General features: G+C 42.3%; 1 long non-coding RNA gene across 1 annotated transcript in view; it reads right to left on the minus strand.

The window, feature by feature from the left end:
• LOC121150942 overlaps window positions 1-19,547 on the minus strand; it is a 160,968-nt gene that overhangs the window by 119,492 nt on the left and 21,929 nt on the right. The window lies entirely within an intron of this gene.

Here is a 19,547-nt window from a genome sequence, read left to right on the forward strand (position 1 = left end):
GGAGCCATGGCACAGTGGATAAGGTCCTCACCTTGCATGCCCAGGATCCCATATGGGCGCCGGTTCTATCCCGGCAGCCCCACTTCCCATCCAGCTCCCTGCTTGTGGTCCGGGAAAGCAGTCGAGGATGGCCCAAAGCTTTGGGACCCTGCACTCGCGTGGGAGACCCGGAAGAGGCTCCTGGCTTCGGATTGGCATAGCATCGACCATTGCGCTCACTTGGGGAGTGAATCATCGGATGGAAGATCTTCCTCTATGTCTCTCCTCCTCTCTGTATATCTGACTTTCCAATAAAAAAAAATTTGTAATATTTGAAACTGAAGATGATAAAGAAGATTCTAAGATGAAACTCTGTGAGCAATATGATTATCATGGAAGTTCTTAAATAAGAAACCAGTAAAAGAGAAGAGAGTAGGAGCAAGAAAGTGCTAAGCAAATGTGCAATTACAAGTGAAGTTTTATTCTCAGACTAATGCACTGACAGGTTTAGAGGTGTGACTGACACTGTATCCTTTAGCTGCTTCAAGGCAAGTAGTCTGGAATGTTATATTCTTCTGCTACTCTGGGTCCGGTCACTTGGTGTGTCCTGGGTGAAGAGTTGGAACAGCAACTCCCTCCCATTCAGCTGTTGGCTCTCAAGGCATCTTGCATAAAGACCTTCTGTAATGCAAGAACTCATTTCTGAAGAAGGGGATGGCCCAATCTGTTTAAGAGTCAGTGTACAGAAGCTGGGATATATACACAGAAATACAAAGGGAACTTAGGGGAATAACCTAGAGAGTCCCTTAGAAAAGACTGAAATAACCAACTGTGACAGTTAAAGTAGTGGGGAAATAAAGTCAGAAATGTATGCCCTTTTCACAAATGACTTGATCTTTTGAATAACTTAGCAGAAAAGAAGTAAGGACAATTTATAGGCACAAAGGTGAGAGATTGATTTATTCAGAAAATATTTAGCTCCTACCGAAATCCTAGAATTTGATGAGTCATATATAAAGTCAGAAATGAATGCATGGTCTTATCCTAAATGACTTGATCTTTTGAATAACTTAGTAGAAGAGAAATAAGGACAATTCATAGGCACACAGGTGAGAGACTGATTTATTCAGATACTCAGCTCCTACCCAAATCCCAGAATTCGATGAGTCATGTGTGTGCTACAGTTGTATACTACCTGTCTGCACAACTTAGATTGTGAAATTGTTTATTCTCTCTGGCAGGCCTACACAGCTGCCTTTCATTTTTGATCTATTTTTCACAGACATCCATAGTCCCTTCTTTCCTAGATTTATTTATTGGATTTGACTTAAGCAATATCCCATAGCGCAACAGAGTCAAACAGAGTCAACTGTTTATCAGATGAGGAATCTGAGACCAGAAATGTTTAAGTCCTTGCTTCTGAATTTCAGCAACACATTACAATCACTTGTAGGAACTTTGTAAACAACTACTTGGGGACAAGGGAAGGATTAAGTAACATTTCAGGTTCCCACAGAAAGAAGCAAACATTCACTCCTAAATCATTGGCTTATTTTTCATTTGTCCATCTATTAATTAAAATTTTTACAAGGATTCTGAAAAACACTGAGGATATAACAGTGAAGAAGCAATTGCAGTCCTGCTAGCCACCTGCAATATTATAGTTTATGGGGCTGGCTTGGTGGCACATAGGCTAATCTTCTGCCCTGTGGTACTGGTACCTCATATGGGTATGAGTTCATGTCCTGACTGCTTTACTTCGTATCCAGCTGTCTGTTTATGCCCTGGGAAGGCAGGGAAGGTTGGCCCAAGACCTTGCAACCCTGCATCCACTTAGGAAACTCAGAGCAAGATCCCAGTTCCCAGTATCAGATCAGCTCAGCTCTGGCCATTGCAACCATTTGGAGAGTGAACCAATGGATGGAAGACCCCTTTATCTCTCTTCTTTCTATAAAATATGCCTTTCAAATAAAAATAAATAACTGTAAAAAGAAAATGATTATAGTTTGGAAGAGGTTTAGCATATGAATTCAGAGAAACAGGGTCTTGTATTGTTCAGTTCCTGGGACACCATTCATTTTGTTCAGGGTTGGCAGTAAACTTGGAAAAGATTCAGACACTGAATGGATAATTCCTAAGATAATTAGATTTTATAAGACTAGTTTTAGTACATTTTGGGAATTACAATGTCTTTCTTTACACACACACAGGGGAATTTGGTAATTTCGGCCACTGTTACTATTTTCTTATGAAGAAAATTATAACAGCCAACTTGTTGTACACAACTTATATGTATATATCAAGTGCTCTCTTCTAGTAAAACACTACAGAAGATCATGGGAAGGATAATGTAGAGCTGTGCTCCTGATCAGTTGGTCTCAAATTCTAGAAATCAGATTAAACTCCTCACTGTGAGTTTTTTTTTTTTTAATTTGACTAAAGCAAAGACAGTCCTGCAGGCAACTTGCCATAAGTTCAAAGAGATTTACAATTCAATCTTTATTACCCACCTTCCTTTACTGGTCCAACAGAGGACTAAGGCAAGGATTTTAAGATACAGCAGGCAGACATACAGCTTTTGGTGAGGTCCAGCACATAAATTTTAAGGCCTTAGACAAATATTCCCCAAAGGCTAGTGTGATCCATCCATTTAAATCCTGTAGTTTATTACGTTATCTGGTGAGGGCAATGGATTTGCCCTTGGATGAAGATCAGAGAACTAGCGGTAGCTTCTGGAGTGGGAGAGTCCACAAGAGATGCGGGTATCCTAATCTTGATGTGCTTCTCTTTATACACTTTACAACATGTATTCATGCATGCATGTGTGCATACACACACACACACACATTTGCCTTATAAAGCAGAGTTCCCTTTGTGTTTTTAAACAATCTATTTTTTCAAATTGTTCTTATCACATTTTAAGGGATAAATAAAATCCTAAAAAATAATTTAATCCCTATAATACTATTGTAGATTCTTGCCCTTAGGATTCATTAAATTGTATGTTTTTCATATTTTAAAAAATACCTTCCATCTGCTGATTTACTCCTTAACTGGCCTCAACAGTTGGAGCAAAAGCTGATCTGAAGCCAGCCGCCGGGAGTTACTTCTATGACTCCCATGCAGATGCATGGTCCCAAGACTTTGGGTCATCTTCCACTGTTTTCCCAGGCCATAAACAGGGAGCTGGATGAGATGTGGAGCGGCTATGACATGAACTGGAAGAATAAAGGGGTGCTAACACTTTAAAGTGGAGGATTAGCCAGCTGAACCATTGCATTGACCCCTGTCTTTTATCTTTTTTAAAAAACTTTTTTTGAGTTCATAAAAATCCTCATGATGACCATGCTAATTTGCTCAAATTCACTTCCTTTATTTTCTTCCTTAGCAGCATTAATGATTTCATATTTTGGAGGGGGGAGTATCAATAGCAGTGGAGTTGATTAACTATTACTGTCTGAGTATGCTATAGTTTGGATATTAATTGGGTATCCCTCAAAGGTCCTTTTGTTAACGGCCCGGTCCTCAGCGTTCCACTGTAAGAAAGTGGTAGAACTTTTTAAATGTATGGCCTAGAGATGCAACCCAGTTCAATGGGGAAAAGCTCTAGGAAGGTAGTTCTCTTATGAATGTGAGTTCTTGCAGAAGAGGATTGTTATACAAATCTGAGTTTGGGGCCCGGCGCGGTGGCGCAAGTGGTTAAAGGTCCTCGCCTTGCACGCCTGGGATCCCATGTGGGCGCCGGTTCTAATCCTGGCAGCCCCACTTCCCTTCCAGCTCCCTGCCTGTGGCCTGGGAAAGCAGTTTAGGACGGCCCAAAGCTTTGGGACCCTGCACCCGCGTAGGAGACCCGCAAGAGGCTCCTGGCTTTGGATTGGCATAGTATCGGCCCGTTGCGCTCACTTGGGGAGTGAATCATCGGACGGAAGATCTTCCTCTCTGTCTCTCCTCTCTGTATATCCACCTTTCCAATGAAAAAATAATAAAAATAAATCTTTAAAAAAAAAACAAATCTGAGTTTGGGCCTGCTCACTCTGTTGGCTTCCTGGCTCATTATGCAATGCTCTGTTCTAGCATGAGACTCTGCCAGCAAGCATGCTAACACTAGAGACTGAACCAATGCAGCCAATCTGATCTTGAACTGTGAACCTCCACAACCACAAGACAAAACTGGCTTCTTCTCAATAAAATTAACTTTCCCAAGTATTTCATTATAGCAATGAAAAACATGACAAACATAAATGTGTTCACCACAGTTCATGCATTAGAGACTTAATCCCTCAAACCACAATGTTGGGAAGAGAGATCTAATGAGAGGTGATTAGTTCATCCTGGTTCTGCTCTCATTATCAAATCATTGCCATTCATTACAGTGGGTTTCTTATAAAGGATCAATCCAGCCCCCTATTGTGCATCTTCTCTTTACCCTTATATCACAGTATAATGAAATTGCTAAAAAGACTACAGTAGTTGTTGATACTTGGATCTTGGGCTTTCTAGCCTTCAGAATCCTGAGCCAATAAGTGCTTAGAAATTACCCAGTCTCAGGTGTTCTGTTACAGCAGCACACAAACAGTATGACATTAAGTTTTGGATTTCAAAGTGTCTCCCTGAGGACAGCATAATGTCAACAAAGCAAGTAATTAAACTGAGTAGGTGCTGACTGTGGATGAAGAGTATACCAAGTTGTTAATACAGCAAGTCATTAAGTAGAGACTGCTAAACTCAATAAAGCAAGATGTGCCCTGAATAAGCTATCATGGGATAATACAAAGTTGACTACATTTGGCATACTTTCAACCAGGGAAAAGGCAGGAGACAAAACAACCTTTCATAGTTGGAGAGCAGAAGATATCAAAAAACCCTTATGTCCAAGGTTTCTCTTTAAGGACACAACCAGCTGACCTCTTTGGGCCAGACATGTTTTCATTTTAATTTTCAGTTAATAAAAATAGACATGTGCTCTCCCAGTATATTCCTCTTTCTGTAATTGACTTTTAAATAACAGATCTTCTAGAAAAATGCACATGTAAATTGATTTTAGAATAATTTACTGCAATGTTTTATGCTTGTTTAGATAAAGGTTATCCCAAATTTGATGTCACTTTTCCTTAGTGAAGCTATCTGGCTTCTTGAAAGGAAATGCTTATCACCTTTCTCATTAAAAGCATGCAGCGCTTAGGCTTTGAAGACAGACTGCCATCATCCACTTGGCCCCACTGCTTGTGATAGTACTGCCAGTTACGTAACTCAGGTGATTTCTTAGCATTAAGTGGGATAATAAATTTAACGCTCTTTCTCACTAAAGATGGATGATAAGTACCCAGAAATAGCAACAAGGAGTTGTTTGTATTAAATAGTTCCCATTTTTGAATACAGTAATTGAAACAATTATTCTTCTGGTAAACACTTAAAAAATTCAGATTCTTTTTAAGGTTTCTAATTAGCTTGTTATTTGTCAGTCACTCTTGAGTTACTTTAACACAGTGGCAGATATTACTATACATCCAAGAGTAAGACAATTTTTTTTTTAAAGATTTATTTTTATTATTTTCTCATTGGAAAGGCAGATATACAGAGAGGAGAGACAGAGAGGAAGATCTTCCATCCGATGATTCACTCCCCAAGTGAGCGCAACGGGCCGATACTATGCCAATCCAAAGCCAGGAGCCTCTTCCGGGTCTCCCACGCAGGTGCAGGGTCCCAAAGCCTTGGGCCGTCCTCGACTGTTTCCCGGGCCACAGGCAGGGAGCTGGAAGGGAAGCGGGGCTGCTGGGATTAGAACCGGCGCCCATATGGGATCCCGGGCGTGCTAGGCGAGGACCTTAACCACTTGCGCCACCGCGCCGGGCCCCAAGAGTAAGACAATTTAAGAACAGCAACGACCTTGAATCATTCAAGACAAAATGCATATAATAAGAGTATTGGAACTTTTAATTTTAGATTTCAGCTATGATATTATTTTTATTTTAAAGTCAACTTTAACATAAACAATGAGCAACTGACTAGTACAAAAAATACAATGGTGAGAGGGCCCAGTGCAGTGGATCAGTGGCTAAATTCTCACTTTGCAACCACCATATGAGTGCCAGTTCATGTCCCGGCTGCTCTACCTCCCATCAAGCTGCTTATTTGTGGCTTAAGAAAGCAGCAGAGGATGGCCCAAAGTTTTGGCACCCTGCACCCATGTGGGAGACCCAGAGGAACCGCCTGGCTTCAGATCAGCTCAGCTCCAGCTACTGAAGCCATTCAGGGAGTGAATCAGCAGATGGAAGATCTTTCTGTTTCTCCTTCTCTCTGTAAATCTGCCTTTCTAATAAAATTATAAATAAATCTCAAAAAAAAATACAGTACTGAAAAGAGACAAAATTCTTTGTTCTATCATTTTTATATTCTAGTGGGAAAATTAGGCATTATTCAGATTATCTTAAAGAATATCAGCATAATTAATAAGTGAGATAAATAGAAAAATAAAGGAAGTTTATATAAGTTAAATTGAACACTGACCTGGCCAGACTTCCTTGAGGAAATGGCACTTGAACCAAGACCTCACGAGTCAGGAGCAACCACTGGGGTCAAATGAAGAGGACAGATTGCTTCTGGGAACAGCTGTAGTGGGAATTGTTCTGCCTAAAGGGAATTTGGTGGGAAAGAGGATCCCACAGGAGAATCAAAAAGCAAGGTAGCCTGGCTAGGAAGAGAAGCATCAGATAAGGATGGAGAAGGAAGCTGGTCCACTTTCCTGCAGGCTCCTAAAGGCCCTGCTAAGGACCATCATCCTTGTTAGTGGGACCACACAGATTATGGAGAACATGATCTGACCTGCATTTTTCAAGAGCAGTTCTGACTACAATGCAGGGGCTGAAAGAATAGCAGGGAGAGCCACTAAGAAACAACTGCTGAAGTCTAGGGGTGCCATACTGTGAACTAGGGTCTTCATAGTACAGATGGAAAGAAGGGAATACTCTAACAAACATAGGCAGGACTGGATGATAAGAAGGTATGGTGCAAGGGAAGAAGGGGTTAGACTGACCCTCAAGTTTCTATAAAAAAAAGAAAGAAAGAAAGATTAATTGGCTTGAAAGAGTGTCTGGGGGAAAGGGGGGTGCAGAAGACACACCCACCCAGATAGCTCATCTGCTGTTTACTCCCTACATGCCTACAACAGCCAGGGCCGGGCCAGATCAAAGCCTGGAGCTAGGAATTCTACCAAGATCTTCCACATGAGTAACAGGGACTCCATTTCTTGAACGATCACTAGTATCTAGGGGCTGTTTTAGCAGGGAGCTGGAATCAGGAGCAGGCTGGAATTGAAACCTGACATTCTGATGCGAGATAGTGGCATCCCTGTAAATATCAAAACTACCAAGCCAGATTCTGATCGGAAAAAAAAATGAACCAACTTAAAAAATCATTTTATTTCTTTGAAAAGCAGAGTTACAGAGAAAGGGAAGAAAAAGGAACAAGGCAGCAAGGGAGAGAGGAGAGGGAGGGAGAAAAGATGACAGAGAGAGAGAGAGAGAAAGAACAAGAATGCTTCCATCTGCTGGTTCACTCCCCATATGACTGCAAAAGCCTGGACTGGGTCAGGCAGAAGTCAGGAATCAGAACCTTCATCTGGGTCTTGTATAGGGGCCCAAGCACTTGGGCATCTTGCATTGCTTTGATTTGTGCATTAGTAGGAAGCTGAAAGGGAAGTGAAGCAGCTAGACTTGAACTGGTGCCCATAAGGGATGCATCCCAACACATTGTGCCACTATGCCAGTTCCCAGAAAATTATTTTTAATACAATATAGATGTAAAAGAATAAAGAAAATGCAATAAGAAATGACAGCAATAACATTTTGAATCTAGGAAGTAAACAGACAAGTAGTAACTAAACCAGAATCCTAAGAAAGCTGATTCTTAAATTTAGAAAAAAACTAATCTAATTTATAATATAGGGCCCTAAACAAGTTGGAGTGGCAAGTACCTTAGGAAATATGAATGAGGGTGGTGCTGAAACAGGTTAAGTCGTTATAAAAGGCCCCACTTGTACTCTTTTTCGGCTGGGAGACTGTGTCTGCCTGTCTCATTTGGTTGACAGAAACTGAAGCACACTGGCTTGAGGTTACCATGAAAAGGGTTATGATACTGAAAACTGAAGAATCAGTCTTAGTTTACAAACTGTATATTACCACTTGCTCCATCTTCTTCCTTCAATTGACTCCAAGGCTATTAACCTGGCTTCAATATTCTTGTCAGAGGTCTAGAAATACCCTCTGGGAAATGTAGGAGCTGAAGAGAAAATAAAAAATTGACATTGGCCCAATTATAGGCCTTTACCACATTATCCTGAAACAAAAAGCAGGGAGTCCATATGCGCACAGTGTATCCTCTCCTCAACACCCCATTCTAAAAATAAAACAACACAGAAAAGATCTGCCAGATATTTGAGGAAGCCTACCAATGAAAGGCAGAGATCAAGACAAACAGAACAAAACAACTTGAAGAAAACAAGCTTCCAGTAGAAAACTTGAAATAACAAAAACCATATTTTTTCTTTAGAGATAAGATATGGGGGCCTGGCACAACAGCATAGTGGCTAAATTCTGATCTTGTACACTCTGGATCCTATATGGGTGCTGGTTTGGGTCCCAGCTGCTCCACTTCTCATCTACTTCCTTGCTTGTGGCTGGGAAACCAATAAAGGATGGTCCACAGCCTTGAGACCCTACCCCACTTGGGAGACCTGGAAGAGGCTCTGTATCGGCTTCTCTCTGTAAATCTCTTTCCAATAAAATAAATAAATATTTTTTTAAAAGAAGCTATGATACCACAGCAGGATTATCTATAAAAGAAATATTTAATGAGCTCAAGAGAAATCCAGCCATTAGAAAAAGAAAACATCAATATAAAGGCTAAAAGACAAAGTTAAGACAGTCTGCTGGGAAGTAAAACAGATCAAAAAATGCAAGGATAGTAGGAAATAATAGATATGAATTTTGAGGACCAGTCTAGGTAGTTACCTAGGGCTTATATGTGATTTGAGTATGTCTCCCAACAATTTTATATGATAGATACTAGGCCCCCAATTTGGAGAGAGGTGGTGGAGCTCTTACAAAGCAGGGACTAATATACAGAAATCTACTAACAAAATTTGCTGGTGTAGATGCGGGGGGTGGGGGGGGGGAGCTCCAATGTTGGTGAGAGGCATTCTAGTGCAACTACTATGAAACATGGAAGTCAGTACGGAGTGTTTAGACAACTGATAATTGATCTGCCATGTGACCTTGCTATTCCCTCCGGAGAATATATCCAAATGAAATGGAATCTGCATATGAGAAAGCGACCTGCATCCCTCCATTTATAGCAATCCACAACATCAAAAACATGGGAACAATCCAGATGCCTCTAGAAAGAGGAATGGATTAAGAAAATATGCCATAGGCTCTGCTTGCTGGCGGCCTGGCCAGAGAGCTCTGGAGTTTTGGTTCTTTGAGTTGCTGCTTAGTTAGCTCCAGGTTGAACCCATTATGCTTCTAGGACGTGAAGCATTCGTAAAGGTTCCCAATGACAATAACTCTTCCTTTGTAAAATTTGTAATCACTGAACAATGCTGACCATCAAATACCAGTCCATGCAAAAGCTATGGCTCATGGCTTGTCCTGCAGAATTATATCATGTTACCTGACATGATGATGGATCAGGAGAAGGGTCACATTAAGCAAGCCATTACATTAACTAGCACTCAAGAACCATAACCAGGGGTAAATTCTGTGAGGGATGTGTGGGCCACATCCTATGAAAATTCTAGACCCACTGGTTAGCTCAAGAGTTGGGGTGGTGATGGACTAAGCTAGGTGTGACCAAGGAGCCTGCCCTCAATCACAGGTAAAGGAACCCCCAATAGTCTGGACTGGTCAGGGCAGCACCACCCGAATGTGCATCCTGATTAGGGTGTGGGGTGGGCCGGGCTGCAACGTTCACCAGCTCATACAAGGCCAAATGGAAGGCCAGACTGTGCCAGACACTGGCCTAAACCCAATGGCATGTATGAGAACTGGGTCTGGGAGTGGATTAAGTGGAGGAATTTGATAAACTCCCCTTGGTGAGTCATAGCTCCCGCTGGTGAACATTTGGTCCAGACATGGGGGTCGGACAAGCTGGGAAAAGTAGCTCTAATAGCTGGGAAATGTGTCAACTGGTAATGGAACCGGGTGAATCAGGCAGGACTGAGCAAACCTTAGCCCACAAGCAAAACTAGAGACCAGGAGGGAGCACAGGTCATTCCAAGCTAGGCTCTTGTACCTACTGGTCTGCGTGAGCCAGGAACACTAAGCCACAGTGTCTAAGGCAAAGGTCAGGACAGGTGAGGGGCTGTGCCAAGCTGAGTCAGAGCAATCACTGGCATGCAAGTGATCTATGGCTGGGAACAGGCCTGGCTGGGGAGCTAAAGGGACAAGCCTAGCTGGGTTGAGGTTCTCACCAAGGGGCATGTGACCTGGAATGGGGGCTGCGTTCTGATTGGGAAACAGTTGTAGTCTCCCTTGGCACAAGTGTGGACTGGGATTGGATGCACCGAGCCAGGCCAGACCCCAACACCCTCTGGTGTCCTAGAGGACCAGGGCAGATGTGTGATGGACTAGGCAAGGTCTCAAACCCCAACTGAGCCATGTGTGAGCCATATGTGGGTATGGACAAACCATGGCTGGGCTGAAACATCCAACAGCAAGAACCAGTTTGGGTTGAGGGCTAGTCAGGAAAAACCACTGTTCATGCTATGACAGGAGGTGGACTGAGTAGGGCTGGCTCATGAACCCACTGGTAAGTGTGAAACCTGGCAATGAGAGCGGTTCTGATGGAGGAGGCTGGGCAACTCCTCTGGCAGGACACAGACCCGGCAGGTAAGCACAAGAAACATGATAGGAAACAGTCCAGAACAGGCCATGGAAAGTTACCCACTGGCATACAGTTGGCGGGGTCGGGGGAAGACCAGGCTGAATCTGTCCACATCATCCACTGGCAAATCCAAGCACCAGAACAGTGTGGGTCGAGCCAGGTTCAGTCGCAACAAAGACTAGTGCACAATAGGGAATGCCAATGTGAGGTTGCCTGTACCGGAAGTGACCGCAGCACCCAACCAGCAAGTCTGAGAACCAGGAAGGGAGAGGCCAGAGCCCGCAGGGGAATAAGGGAGGGTTCCTTTGCTGGACAGCTACTCCCACTGGAGAGCGTGGGCTGGGATGGGGGCAGAGCAGACTAGGCAGGGCTACAACACCAGTATGCCTCAGTTATTGGCCTAGATCAGGGAAAAGCCGGGCTGGACTGATGATTCCTACTGGTGCAAACAAAATTAAAGTGGGTGAGGGTTGTTTGGCCTTAGCCACAGCATCAGCTGGAAGAAGCTGGCACTGGGGGCTAGTTCTGTCAAGTCAAACCACAGAACTATCTGGAGAGGGCATAATCTGGGAGGGAAATAGTGGGCTCGTCCCTCTTGGGTTACCACTTCCATGGGAGGACATAAAACTAGGACAGTGGCTGGGGTTGAATGGGGTGTGGGACAGACTGGACTACTGCTACACATACTGGCAAACCAGGGTAGGGGGCGGTCCTGGTGGGGGTTATTGTGGGTCGCTCCAACTAGGTTGCAGCTCCCACTGGTTTATGTGAGGGCCGAGTATGTGCTGGGCAGAACCAGGCTGGACTGCAACACCCATTGGTTCTAGTGGAAGTCGGGAGTGAAAACAAGACCAACCCAACAATTGCAACTACCAGCTGATCAGGATGATGGACTGAGCTGGGCCCTGTACTTGCTAGCACATACAAGAATCTGGTTTGAGCACACCTCAGACAGTTTCTTTGGAGATCTCCCCAATCAAAATGCTGGATTTAGAACCCTAACCAAGAAAAGAGAGAAGACAGAACAGGTCAACCAACCATCTCAGCTATGACGGACTACGTCAATTAGTGGATTCTTCAGGGACCTCATGGTGCTTGGACTGGCAAGATTGGCAGCGATTCATAACTTTTGAAATATCAAAACCACTTGGGCAAGAACCTCAGAGCATACCCTACATGTGGAACCTGGGGAGGGTGGAAAATTGGGTGGGCCTTCTCCCCTTAATACCCCCCTTTAAACATGAAGGAAACAATATGAAAAAATACTAGTCTTACCCACTTTCCTGTAGCCCTTGAACCTTTTTTTTTTCTTAAAGATTTATTTTTATTATTTTTTTATTGGAAAGGCGGATATACAGAGAGGAGAGACAGAGAGGAAGATCTTCCGTCCGATGATTCACTCCCCAAGTGAGCGCAATGGTCGATGCTATGCCGGTCTGAAGCCAGGAGCCTCTTCAGGGTCTCCCATGCAGGTGCAGGGTCCCAAAGCCTTGGGCCGTCCTCGACTGCTTTCCTGGGCCACAGGCAGGGAGCTGGAAGGGAAGTGGGGCTGCCGGGATAGAACTGGCGTCCATATGGGATCCCGGGAGTGCAAGGCGAAGACCTTAACCACTGCGCCACCGCGCCGGGCCCAGCCCTTGAACCTTTTTACCCTAATTAACTATGTAAAGATTGTCAAAATATAAAAAATAAATTTACAAAAATAAAAATAAATTAAAAAAAAAGAAAATATGGCATCTCTACTCAATGGGATACTACACAGTCACTAAAAAAAAATGGATAAAATTCTACCACTTGCAACAAAATAGTCCCAACTGGAGACATCATGCTCAATAAAATAAGCCAATTCCCAAAAGACAAATACCATATATTTTCTCTGATGTAAGAAAATCTTCATACAAATTACAGAATAGATTTATACATAAACAAATATATACAAATATTCCCACAGATGAACTGTATAATGGACTAGCATGCCATGAAGTGAAGATACATTGCAATATGCATCTCCATTCCTGAATAAAAAGAGGACTCTCACGAAAACAGCTAAGTATGTCTTGATTTTTTTAATGATTTCTTAATTTTTATTGGAGATGAATACCTACAGAGAGAAGCAGAGACAGAGTTCTCCACCCACTAGTTCACTGCCCAAGTGGCCACAACAGCTGGAGCTAAGTCGATCAGAAGCAAGGAGCCAGGAGTCTTTTCTGGGTCTCCCATGGCTACAGGGTCTTAAGGCTTTGGGCTATATGCCACTGCTTTCAAAGCTATAAGCAGGGAGTTGGATGGGAAGCGGAGCATCCAGGACAAGAACTGGTATCCATATGAGATCCGGGCACTTGAAAGTGGAGGATTATTCAATTCAGTCATTGTGCTAGGCCCTACCTTGACAATTTGACACTAGAAATATTTTTTTGGTGTTTTAAGATTTATTTGTATTGCAAAGTCAGATATATATATATAGAGAGAGAGAGGAGCAGGGACAGAAAGGAAGATCTGCCTACTGACTAACTCCTCAAGTTGCCACAATGGCTGGTGCTACACTGATCCAAAGCCAGGAGCCAAGAACTTCCTCAAGGTGTTCTATGTGAGTGCAGGGTCCCAAGGCTTTGGGCCGTCCTCCACTGCTTTCCCAGGCTACAAGCAGGGTGTTGGATGGGAAGTGGAGCTACCAGGATTAGAACCAGCACCAAATGGAATTCCAGCAAGTTCAAGGAGAGAACTTCAGCCACTAGGCCTCCATGTCGGGCCCAATACTAGATTTTCTACCATTGCCTATACCTACAATGCCATGATACACATAAAAAGCAGAATATTAAACTTGTAATTACTAAAGAACTTACACTACTGTTATATAATGGGGCAAATTGGTGGGAGGGGGAAATTGGGGATTGAGGAAGAGAAAAGCTAGAAGTGAATCACTCTACCTACAAAACTAATCATGGAAAATAAAAACAACAAAAATTAAAAAAAGAGAGAGAGAGAGAGAGAGAGCGAAAGAGGTAAGGACTAGAGGAAGGTCACCAAGGCTAGTATGTTTGGAAGGATTTAATGCTGGTTCTCTGGAGACCCTTGAGAGCTCTCAATCAGAGTGGGATGTTGCAATTCGTGCACTCCCCTTACATGTGACTGGTGCCTTTCCCACTTCTCTGCTATGTTGTGACACAGTCAACAAGTCTCCACCAGAGGCTAAACAAATAGGGCCATCTGGTCTTGGACTCTCTGCTCCCAAAATGGGAGTTAAATAAACCTTCCTTCCTTCAATAATAGAAAGAAGGAGAGACAGAAATAAAGATCTTCTGCCTGCAGGTTCACTTCCCAAGCAGCCACAACAGTTGGAATCAAGTCAATCCGAAGCCAGCAGCCAGGAGCATCTTCCAGGTCTCCCATGTGGGTGCATGGTCCCAAGGCTCTGGGCCATCCTCCACTGCTTTCCCAGGCCACAAGCAGGGAACTGTATGGGACGTGGGCCACCGGGATTAGAACTAGTGCCCATGTGGGATTCTGACCCATGCAAGGTGAGAACTTCAGTCACTAAGGCCCTAGCTGGACCCTAGAGTAAAAATATGCTTGACTTCCTTTTCTCTCTTTCTTTCTCAGAAAGCTGTTGAGATATTTCCTTCACTCAAACAAAGGAAAAAACTGAGAAAGACTCAAGAATCATGAATCAGAATCTAAGAGCATAGAATGGTAAAGAGAACCTCCAGAATGATGATGAGGAATTCTCAGTCTCTTCACTGGAGCCAACACTACAGAGCACATACACGTTAGAGTGACTACCAGAAGAAGGTGAAATTCTTAGGAGTTCCTCACATATTTGAATATAGTAAAAGGAAATCTACAGAATAGAGAATTTGAATTAGTAACAAATATAAGTAAATTGGGCCCAGCGTGATTGCTCTGTTGTTAAATCCTTGTCTTAAAAACACTGGGATCCCAAGTGGATACTGGTTCGGGTCCCAGTTGCTCCACTTCCCTTCCAGCTCGCTGCTTGTGGCCTGGGAAAGCAGACATGGACTACCCAAAACCTTGGGACCCTGCACCTGTGTAGGACACCTGGAAGAAACTCCTGGCTCCTGGCCTTGGACCAACTCAGTTCTGACTGTTGCAGCCACTTAGGGAATGACCCAGCAAATGGAATATCTTTATCTTTGTCTCTCCTTCTCTCTGCGAATCTGTCTTTTCAATAAAAATAAATAAATCTTTAATATATTAACTAAAACATAAATACAATTAAGCAAACAACAATGAAAACACTCAACACAAAATTATAGGAAACCTAGGAGTTTGTGAAGGAATGAGAGAGATCCCCTTGGATATACAACTTCAGACAAAATAAAAATAAAAACATAAAGACCAGGGTTTGGATATTGACAGCTGGGGAACATCCCAATTCCTAATATGTACTGGTTGTGTAAATATTTTTCCTCTTAAAAAAGGAGAACATTACCTACTTGCAGGGTGACTGAGAGGAATAGATAGACTCTGCAAGCTTAGCTGCAGGCCTGGTCCACAATTTGGCCTTTTAGAGCTACTTTTTGCTTTGCTTCTTGTCAATCAGTCTTATTCACTCAGTCTTCCCTGATTCATCGCATTTCAATCAGAACAGCTTCCCAAATATTGTACCCAGTTCATTTAACTTGGGATTCTGAGTGCTCTCAAATACACTGCAAGATTATACCGTCATCTGGCAGAGTGTCAAATCAGATCCAGCTTGATCTTATTTCTCTGTATATGATGGATTCTTGCAGAATATATTTGGGAATACAATCACCAAAAATGATACATTTCTCACATTTTCTTACTTGAATTTCATAGTGGACATGTAGGTTTTTTTTTAAGGGGGGGGTGTCAGAAAAAAAGTGTTTGTGTTTTTTTTTTTTTTTCACAAGTGACCCTTCCATTATAAATTCATAATTTTTTCTAACAAAATCATTAACAGTCAAAGAACTGAGAAATGGAAGCCTGGCTACAAATCAATGCATCACTCTAAAGACTAAATATTCATCTCAAACAGCAAATATGAGGGGGAGGAGTGAACGTGGGTTCACTTTCGGTCCTTTCTGTTCTCTTCTGCTGGCTCTCATGACGGCTGTGGAAATGATTTTTGGCACAGAAATGGGATCATCATGAGGACTGAGACTGTATCGGTGGCCATCTTGGATCTCCCAGAGTTAAGCCAGCTGGCCTGAGCAGGAGCTTCTACACTTAAACCATTCTGTTCCAGAGAAAAACAATGTTAGGGTTGGGCTTACTTGTGCAAGCATGGCCCTATGTAGCAATTTGTTGATTTTTTTCTTTTTTAATGAGTGCCACCTATGTGGCAAGAATAAGCACCAGAAATCCAGAAAGTACTGGAAGTATCAAATAACATGTGGTGAGCATTAAGACAAACAATTCCTGACCTGGAGTTATAGATTAATGAGAAAGATTTTAATCAAGCTAACATACAAACAAATGCACATGTGTTGAAAGAGATCTGCCTTGAGTGTTGCAAATAAATATTTTCATTTAAATGAAATTTTCATTTCATCCATGCTAAATTTCTGCAACGCTATATGATAAATTTAGTTTAGTGATATATTTCTAAAGGTGAGTTTCTCATCCACAATACATGAACTCGACTCTATAATAGTCCATGTATTTCCAAATTCAAGGTGACAGCTTATTTTTCCTGTCCCAACAAAGCAACAATTTGCAAATGAAGTAATTGAGACTCATGGCTTATTTGAAAGTAACAAGCAGAATACAGCAAGGGTAGATTCAATTTCAACTTTCCTCATGCTAGACCTGGAGTTCCTTATGCCACATAATCTGTGAGTGACAAACTCTGCAGGATCAAATTCATAATATGAAGGTGTGAGCCATGTAGTCTTAAACACTCACCAGCCCCACCATTTCATGAATCACTGAGGTATGAGGCAAGATGAAACCTTGCTACATCATCAATTACTGACTGCCAAAGAGACCACGTGAAAATCAAGTCCAGCTTACTTGCATGCAATTTCCATTCCCCATCTTACTCATAAATAGCAAGGTAAAACTAGCTGTGGGTTTTATTTTCACTTTTGCAATCACTTGGGAATTTTATCACGGCTGAACAAGAGATCTGGAAACTCCTAATGCATTTCCTAAGAGGGTGAAAAGGTTGTGAAATTCAGAGAGGCTCTAACCTTCCAGAGAGAATGGGCTCTGAGTGGGCAAGGCAGCCTGTTTCCAGTCATGTTCCTTGGTAATTCTCTGGAAATAATGGAGAGGCCATGGGAATTCCAGCCCAGCTGTGTGTTTCCAATGGCTATGGTGAGATATCCACAGGATTTCCTTCTCCCTTAGCCCCAGTTTTACTCTGCAAGCTGTACTCTGCCCAGCTGGGGAAGTTATAAATGATAAGCACAGCATAGTTCCCAGTGGGAGCTGTGAAGGCTACAAACACACAGTCACTGCCAATGATAATTTCAAACTGAATACAAACCAAAGCATTAGGGGGAGATGGTCTTTTGCTTAACTCTTAGCTAAATTGTGTGCAATTAACCATGACTCACTTTTTCAGACATTGCACCTTCCTTGCCTACCACTCACAGCAATTCATCAGAGGGCTAAAGGCTGAATGGTTGGCTTTAGGCCTTGACAAATAATGCCTCTGAGAGAAAACTGTCATTCTGTGCTAGAAGACCCAGAATTAATCCCAAAAAGATGTTTTTGAAAAGCAAATATGCATGAAACTGGTTTCAGAGCCAATCATATCTTTAGAGCTGTGATCACAAATAACTTTCATAGGTACTTATAAAGAACCTTAAAGATGGTCTCATGCACTGATCAGAAGTGGCTGCTGCATGAACCATTGAATAAAGTTAATTATTATCAATATATTACAGAATCAAAAATACACTCGCTTTTGTTTTCCCCGATATTCACAAGGAGACTTGAAATTGGAGAGGAGCAATAATGACGATTACGTTCTAGGCACTGCTATAGGCAAGCTAAGCTTTGGACCATGTATCAGCCATGTCCTTTAGAGACCCTTCTCAGTAGCACTCTGTCCCTACTCCGCAAGACATCTACAGAGCTCTTTCTTCCCTCTCAGGAAATTTCATAAGGAACATGATAAAGTCTATTGAAATGGTGTATAAAGACTGGTTCAATTCACCATGTACTCTCTTGCAGTGATATTTTCATTTTAGTAGCTCTCAGGACAAATGACAGACTCTAACATCAGGTTTCACATTGACAGAGGAGGGCGAAAGGGGAAAGGCTGAGCTTCCCATGGATGCTGGCTGCAAATCTGAAACTAAAACTGGAAAGCTCTTAGCGGAGTGCTTGACACACAGTGAATGCTCTACAGATGTTCATAGTATTTTCAAGGTAATTTTATCACATTGGTCCTATCACATAGCTCCTGAGGGCAGTGAGCAGAGGACAGCAGAATCTGCAGTCAATTGTTTAACTATTTGGAACTTGGATAGAGTACAATGGCTTCCTGACTTGCTAATGGGAGCCAGCTGAAACATGTTGCAAATTACAATTTTAAGGACTCTAACAGGAAATGTTCACAAAGTTCTGGACATACACAAGCTTCCTCAGAAGGGCCACAATGCCGGTGACTTGACTGAGACATCAGTTTGGATGGAAAAGAATCTGAGACAAGTCACTAAGTTGCTATGTTGCCAAGCAAGGACTGCTAACTGCCTGGCATGTCTCAACTTCCCCACATTATCCTCAATTTGCTCCACATGCAATCAAATGGTATTAGTACTGTATGTGTCTTCCCAATTTTTAGTTTTAATAATACCAGAAAACCTCTAACCAAAAAAATTGTTCTTAGTGAGGGAGTCATTTTTGCATAAATTAACTGCATGGATACATGCAGGTTTCAGTGTGTGATACAAAAGAGTCTTTTATATTAAGCACACAAAAAAATTAAAGTTACTTTAATATACTTAGTAATTACCCTTATCCAGCACAAAACTTCTCTCAGATTGAAATAAATGTTGATGAAGGTCAAAAGACAGCAATTTGGACTACATTTTCCCAGAATAATATACATCCCATTTAAATATTACATTATTTACAATATTAAATAAGTGGACATAATTCATATTCTATCAATAAGGGATAAATAAGACAGTAAATTCCTCAGTGCAATATTATAAACACATTAAAAAATGTGTAAGACCTTTACAACTATGAAAAGAGAAAAAAATGTGAGAAAAGGGCCCAGCGCAGTAGCCTAATGGCTAAAGTCCTCACTTTGCATGCACCAGGATCCCATGTGGGCACCAGTTCTAATCCCGGTGGCCTCACTTCCCATCCAGTTCCCTGCTTGTGGTCTGGGAAAGCAGTAGAGGACAGCCCAAAGCCTTGAGACCCTGCACCCGCGTGGGAGACCTGGACAAAGTTCAGGGCTCCTGCCTTTGGATTAACTCAGCTCTAGCTGTTGCAGCCAATTGGGAAGTGAATCAGTGGGCAGATCTTCCTCTCTGTCTCTCCTCTTTCCAATAAAAATAAATAAAATCTTTTTAAAAAGTGAGAAAAGCAAAGTGCAAAAGAAATGTAAAAAGGAAAGAATATGTATATGTAGATATACATCATGAAGATAGAAACTATCTTTGGAATTCTATACAACAAGGGTGGTAACTTTGGTGGCAGCAAACAATGGGAACTGGGTGGCAGGGGAACAGAACGGAAGC

Source organism: Ochotona curzoniae, unplaced genomic scaffold (assembly GCF_017591425.1).
Source record: "Ochotona curzoniae isolate NIBS_2020 unplaced genomic scaffold, NIBS_Ocur_1.0 contig_2210, whole genome shotgun sequence".
NCBI lineage: Eukaryota > Metazoa > Chordata > Mammalia > Lagomorpha > Ochotonidae > Ochotona > Ochotona curzoniae.